Below are 7769 nucleotides of genomic sequence, written 5' to 3'. Positions count from 1 at the left end.
TCTAGCTTATTTTTATATATCCATTTTGTACCTATAATTGGATATTCAGAAGGCCTCTCTACTAGATCCCACACTTTGTTTCTAGTAAATTGGTTTAGTTCTTCTTGCATTGCATTTATCCAATTTACATCATTTTCGGCTTTTTCTATATGTTTGGGCTCAAAGTGTGAAACAAAAGCTAGATGGTTATTCAAATTTCTAAGTGAAGCTCTAGTCCTAACCGGTTGAGATGGATCATCTAGAATGAGTTCCTTAGGATGCCCGTGAGCATACCTCCAAGCTTTTGTTAGCCCATGATCCACAATAGGCTCTTGGCTTGATGATGCTTCTTCAATCAATTTTTGATTATCATCTTGTAATCCCATCTCATCTATCTTTTCTTCAAGTATTTCAACATCATCATCAAAATTAACCTTCTTACTAGATGAGATGTCACTAGAGTCATCAAAAACAACATGTATAGATTCTTCTATAACTAGGGTTCTTTTATTAAAGACTCTATAGGCTTTACTAGTTGTAGAATAACCTAAGAATATTCCTTCATCAGATTTAGGATCAAATTTTCCTAGATTATCTTTTCCATTATTATGTACAAAACACCTACATCCAAAGGCATGAAAGTAATTAACTTTTGGTTTTCTGTTTTTCCAAAGTTCATAAGGTGTTTTCTTTATAATGGGTCTTAATAAAACTCTATTTAATATGTGACAAGAGGTATTAATGGCTTCTCCCCAAAAGTACTTAGGGAGGTTACTTTCACATAACATAGTCCTAGCCATTTCCTCTAGTGTTCTATTCTTCCTTTCCACAACTCCATTTTGTTGTGGTGTCCTAGGTGCAGAAAAATTATGGGTTATCCCCTTTTTACTACAAAATTCATCAAATAATTGATTTTCGAATTCGGTACCATGGTCACTTCTAATGGCTATGACTGAAGACTCTCTAGCATTTGTTACTTCCTTATGGAACTTCTTAAACATAGAAAATGCTTGATCCTTATGCGCTAGAAACATGACCCATGTGTACCTAGAGTAATCATCTACTATAACTAGACCATATTTATTTCCACCTAGGCTTGTTGTTCTAGTTGGACCAAATAGGTCCATGTGTAGTAATTCTAGAGGCCTAGAAGTAGAGACACATTTTATGGATTTAAAAGAGTTCCTAGATTGTTTGCCAAATTGACATGCTTCACATATTTTGTTCTTTTCAAATTTTAATTTTGGCAAACCTATCACGGAGTCTCTTTTAACTAGTTTAGTTATTGTGTCAATGCTTGCATGACCTAACTTACGGTGCCATAACCAACTAGCATCATTATCTTTAGTTTCATTTACAACTAGACATTGGTTATGTTTTGCAAGATCTTCTAGGTCTACAACATATACATTTCCACGTCTAATTCCTTTAAAAACTAAACTATTATCATTAGGATTTGTTATAATGCATAGTGATGGTTTAAACATAACATCATATCCTTTATCACATAATTGACTAATGCTTAACAAGTTATGCTTAAGACCATCAACATATCTAACATTATCTATAAAAGTAGAAGGGGTGATTTGAACTTTACCAATACCAATGATGTGACCTTGGTTGTTGTCTCCAAAAGTCACAGCACCTCCCTTCTTACCTTCAAGGGTGAAAAATTGATCTTTATCACCCGTCATGTGCCTTGAGCAGCCACTATCCAAATACCAGCAGTTTTTGTTGACTTTGGCTGCAAGACACTCCTACACAAGCAAATCATGTCATCTTAGGTACCCAAGTTTTCTTGGGTCCTTCATGGTTAGTCAAGTTGGTTCCTTTTGGAACCCATACCTTTTTAATTTTTCTTTTAGTTTTACTTTTCCTAAAATTACACACATTTGCTTTATGACCTACTGTACCACAACAAAAGCAAGTTATTTTCTTAATTTTAGTTTTCCCAGCTTTAACAAAGAAGTTACTGAGAAGTTTTTGTTTATTTCTTGGTTTATATCCTAAACCCGCTTTATTAAATACGGCTCGTTGATTATTAAGTATCATATTTAACTTTTCAGAACTATATGTAAACCTTTCAACTAAAGATTTGTATCTTCCAAGTTCTTTAGTTAATGTTTGATTTTCTGCTTTTAAATCATTTAGTTCTTTTGTGAGATCCTTGTTTAAGATTTGTTTATGATTTTTAAGTTCTGAAAGTTCCTTAGTTAGTTTTTCATTATCTTTCGTTAAGTTGTTAGTTTTCTTAATTAAGAGTTGGTTGCTTGTCTTAAGTTCTAGATTTTCTTTGGTAAGATTATCTTTATCCTTAATTAATGAATCATGCTTATGAATGTAAGTTTGGTTAGTTACTTTTAGTTCTCTGTTTTTAACATTTATATTCTTATATTCAATCATTAATTCATTAAACGCATCATAAAGTTCATCAAATGTAAAATCAAAATGCGTATCGGAAGTTACCTCGTTTTCGTTGGCCATGAAGCAGAAATTGGCCTTCTCTTCTTTTCTTCATCCGATGATGAAGATGATGCGTCGGAGTCCGATAGGGTGGTGACAAGGGCTTTCTTCTTCTTCTTGTACTTGCTGCCCTTCTTTAGTAAGGGACACTCAGCTCTGATGTGTCCCGGCTTTTTGCACTCATAGCACCCAATCCCCTCATTTTCTCTTTCCTTACCTTTGTCCTTGCGGTAGGAATTTGAGGGGCCTCTCCTTTGATGATGGGACTTCTTGTGGTTGATGAATTTCTTGAACTTGCGCACAAGAAGTGCCTCACCACCATCTTCCTCATCTTCTTCTTCTTCACTACTGCTACTGCAAGATAAGTCTTTGTTAGATGAAGTAGATTTTAAAGCTATTACCTTTTTCTTATGGGAGGACTCTTCCTCGTTGTGTTGTTTCATGGTGAGCTCGTGCGTCATAAGGGATCCAAGAAGCTCCTCAAGTGGTAGCTTATTCAAGTCCTTGGCTTCTTGGATTGCCGTCACTTTAGCTTCTCACGACCTTGGTAGACACCGAAGGATTTTCCTGACAAGCTCACTGTTAGTATAGTTCTTGCCAAGGCTTTTTAGGCCATTGACAATATCAGTAAACCTAGTGAACATGCATGTGATTGTTTCATTTGAATCCATTTTAAATAGTTCATATTTATGAACCAAGATGTTTATTTTGGATTCCTTGACTTGATTCGTGCCCTCATGGGTCACTTCAAGTCTGTCCCAAATTTCTTTTGCAGAATTGCAAGTTGAAACCCTATTGAATTCATTTCTATCTAAGGCACAATAGAGTACATTCATAGCTTTGGAATTAAGTTGTGCCTTCCTCATGTCATGTTCATCCCAATCCGTTTCTAGTTTGGGTACCTTGACACCCTCTACATATATGGATGGGATGTATGGCCCATTTACTACAATAGTCCACATCTCATAGTTTTGGGCTTGGATGAATATTCTCATCCTAGCCTTCCAATATGAGTAGTCAGACCCATTAAAGAATGGGGGTCTTTGGGTGGACTGACCCTCAATGTGGGAAGATCCAAATGGGGTTGTCATTTCGATCTTTTACTCTTGGGTGGAAGAGTTTAGACTCTGATACCACTTGTTGCCCAGATAGACAACCCAAGAGGGGGGGTGAATTGGGTTTTAAAATTAACTTAGATATTTAAAACGTTATGGATGATTAATTAAAAACTATTGCAAGTTATTTAATTAATCCTAAGTGCTGTGAGTGATGTGAGAGTAAGAAGAAAAGAGCCAATCAATCACAAACACAAGGTTTTATAGTGGTTCGGAGCTAATCCTTGCTCCTACGTCCACTCCCCAAGTCTCACTTGGGAATTTCACTATAACCCCCTTGGATTACAGCCGGTTGTTTTGCAAGCTCACAACCAAACTTGTTGTTTTACGAGCTCACAACGAACTCGGTCGGTTTTCCCAGGCTCACCGACTAGAACCAACCCCGATTGTTTTCCCGGGCTCACAATCAAACCCTTACACACGTTGGTTTTTAACTTGGCTCACCAACCAACCTTAGTCCCCTTGATTCAATCCCCCGATTGAACCAAGTAAATACAAGTTATAGAAAGAAAGGAAAATAAACTTCTCAAAAGCAGATGTAAAACAATATAATCAAAAGAGGAGTTTAGAAGCCCTCAAACGCTTTTAAGCTGAAGTAGAGGAATGGCTTCTTGAACTCCGATCTCCTCTCGAATGAGTAGTCGACTTGAATGCAGGAGGAGGAGGCTTTAATAGCTGGAAAGATGTAGTTGGTTGCAGTAAATGCTGATCTTCCTCTTTTTCGTTGAAGAGCACGTTGCAGAGCTTGAAAGCTTGAATGCTTGGAGTGGAATGGTTGTTCTCTGCCTTGCTACAGTCTTCTGTGGCTATTTAAGCCAACCCCTACGGAAACTAGCCGTTACACTGCTTTTTCTGTCCGTTCTGCACACTCTGCGCAGCCTGACAATATGACCGTTGGTGGGTTGGAGTCGACTCGCGCGATCAGGAGTCGACTCGGCTGTAGCGGGAGTCGACTCAAGCTTTTCTGGAGTCGACTCGGCAACTGTTCCAAATTTGAATTAAAGTTGCCGTCACGACTGGGAGTCGACTCGTCTTGACCCGGAGTCGACTCGCCAACTTCTGGAGCTGACCTGGCAATTTTGGAGTCGGCTCATCCACAGAAGTCCGTGGATCCAATTTTGAATTTTGTCCACTCGAGTCGACTCGACTGTCCTTGGAGTCGACTCGAATCTCAGAGCCCGAACTCCCGATCCTCTGTCTTTTGGCTCATCCAGTCTTGGAGTCGACTCGAACTTCCTTGGAGTCGACTCGGCTCTCAGTTTCCGAAAGTTGGTCTTCTGCCTTTTGACGTGAAGCTTGTCTTGGAGTCGACTCGAGCTGTCTGGGAGTCGACTCGAATCTCAGAGGCAGTAACATGGTTTTCTGTCTGTCGATGGTCGCGGAGTCTCGGAGTCGACTCGTGCAATGCGGGAGTCGACTCGAATCTCAGAGTCCCAAAAATGCTCTCTGACTTTTTCCTTGTGTTCCGCTGAGAGTCGACTCATGCTTTCTTTGGAGTCGACCTGCCAACCATCGGAGTCGACTCGCGTTCCACTGGAGTCGACTCGAATCTCAGACCCGAAAAACTGCTCTCTGACTTTTCTTTGTGTACCTCTTGGAGTCGACTCTTACTACCCTGGAGTCGACTCGTTGAACATTGGAGTCGACTCGCGCACTTCAGGAGTCGACTCGTTGACAGGTTCTGAGATGAGGCTTTCTGTTCTTCTTTCTGTTCTCAGTCGGAGTCGACTCGTACTAGTCTGGAGTCGACTCGAGCTCGTGCCAGTGAACTTGATACGCTTGGAGTCGACTCGTGATACTCGGGAGTCGACTCGAGTCTCAGACTTTGGTTCAGCAGACTTCTTAACTTATCCAAAATACTATGAACCAAATCTAGAGACACTTGGACAGGATTTTTACTGAAACACTCAATTAAATTCATTAGTAATCACAAGATATACTCAAATGCTTTGAGCTCATCAAAATCAAATGGGGTTTTAATCAATCACTCCACAGAGCTTCACATGAAGGGCTTCTACAAGAGCTGAAGGAAATTAGAGCTCAAATTGAAGCTACAACGCAAGAAATAGTTGGTGTGGGTGCCACCCAAACATTCAGATCAATTGAGCTAAAGGACAGCTTGAAGACCATTTCAAAGAGTCTTAAAGAGTTGACAAGCCCAGAAGAAAATGTGGGCACCTTGGTTGCCCAACTTAGAGGAAGAATTGAAATGGCAACCATAGAATTTGAAGCACTCGTGGCAGCCTTCCATAAGTCACAGGGAGATCAGTTCAAGACCCTAATGGATTCAATCAATGTATTTATAGATGCAGCTTGTAGGGCTTATGAGCAACGTCGCCGATAAGGGACTTTTTGTAGACATCTAGGGATCTTCTTTTTGTATACCCTAGGCTATTTTGAAACACTTTTTGTAGTAGAAATCAATACTTGTAATGATTTCTTCTTTTAACTATGTACTGACTTCAAAGGTTTACAATGATACATGAATACAATTTCTTTTGAAACCTTGTGTATGTGCTACTGTGTATGTGATTCTGTGACTGTGTATGTGTTTCTTGTGATGTGCCATAAAAATCTCATAACATACCTTAAGTATTCAAATTCAACACAACTTATCCATGCATATGACACAGGGGGAGCACATCTTGTGATAACTATGTTAAACAAAAAGAGGAGTCTGAAATGAATTCCAAAACAAAGGGGGAGTGATATGAATGACTAAAATTCTTTAATAGAAATAACTTGGACAGGGGGAGCACAACTTGAATCTCCTTGAGTAGTTCATGGAAGGATAATTTGTCCCCTTCATTGTTGATGACAAAAAGGGGGAGTAGATATATAGAAGGGGGAGTAGAACCAAGAGTAGAACCAATATGGATATTGGATACATTGAAATGCAAAATACGAAATTCATACTCCAAAGTTGAATTAGAAAAGATAAAATTGAAAAATATTGGCTTTTAGATAATTGCCCTTCTGGGAAAGAAAGGGGGAGTCAAAAAGAATTTAGCTTTCAAATTTTAACTTAATTCAAATTCGGTTGATATGCTAAAATTGCTTAAGAGCTATAAAGATCAATCTTATGCATAACGATAGAACTGAAAATTGACTATTTTGAATTATGCACACTGTATCTAGCTCTAATCAAAACATTATGCTTGTACATCTGATCAAATACTGTGTATATGTTTAAATTTCGAATTTTGCATATACTCAGTGTTTTGTCATCATCAAAAAGGGGGAGATTGTTGACCTCCTAATGGATTTTGATGAATACAAAATACTAGAGTATAATTCCATTTATCTTAACAATTTAATTGAGGATTTCATGTATTTTATTAAGAATATTGTTAAGAAATGTCTAGGCAAGTTTCCATGATCTTGTAAGGACTTATTGAAGAATTTTTGAGATGAAAGAAAAAGTTGAGGGACAGCCGAGACGTCTCCGGGTTGTCTCAGAGACGTCTCTGGCACAAACAGGAAGAACTGACACGTCTGGAGACGTCCCCGGCACCTGCCGGGTCGTCCCCGCGATAGCGGAGTCGACTCTCTCAGTAGCGGAGTCGACTCTCTCAGTGGCAGCAGAAAGGCAGTTTTCAAGAGATATGCGCGAGACGTCCCCACCATACGCGGAGTCGTCCCCGCAAGTAAAAAGCAGACTTCCCGAGTCGTCCCCGAGGTAGTGGAGTCGGCTCTCTCAGGGTTTTCCAGAGGATGTCATTTTCGGTGATAAGGCAGCGGAGACGTCCCCTGAAAGAGCGGAGTCGACTCTCTCAGAGAATTCCAGAAGACATGTTTTTCGGAGTTATAACAGCGGAGTCGTCCCCAAGGCAGCGGAGTCGTCCCCATGCAAAAAGTGCAAACAAGCCGAGACGTCCCCGTAAAGTACAGAGACGACCCTCTCAGAAAAACAGAAAAACAAGGATTCAAACAATACAATTCCAGAGTCGTCCTCGTAAAGTGCCGAGTCGACCCCAAACAAAGTGAAAAGTAAATTTATACAGCCGAGACGTCTCGCGTTGAAGCGGAGACATCTCCGGAGCGCCTGGGACGCGACTGACAACTTTTGCAGTTTGGTTTGAATTTCAAATCTCTTTTACTTTATCTCTAACGGCTATATTTGCTTTTTGGGCTATAAAAGGGACCTCTTAAGTGCTTCTCAACAACTCTTCACCAACCAAAAGCTAGATCATTTAAGAGAGAAGCAAGAGA

The sequence above is a fragment of the Phoenix dactylifera genome, chromosome 6 (assembly GCF_051530095.1).
Source record: "Phoenix dactylifera cultivar Ajwa chromosome 6, Ajwa_hap1_PhDact_Kaust_v1.1, whole genome shotgun sequence".
NCBI classification, from domain to species: Eukaryota; Viridiplantae; Streptophyta; class Magnoliopsida; order Arecales; family Arecaceae; genus Phoenix; species Phoenix dactylifera.
Note: the sequence above shows the minus strand (reverse complement) of the source record.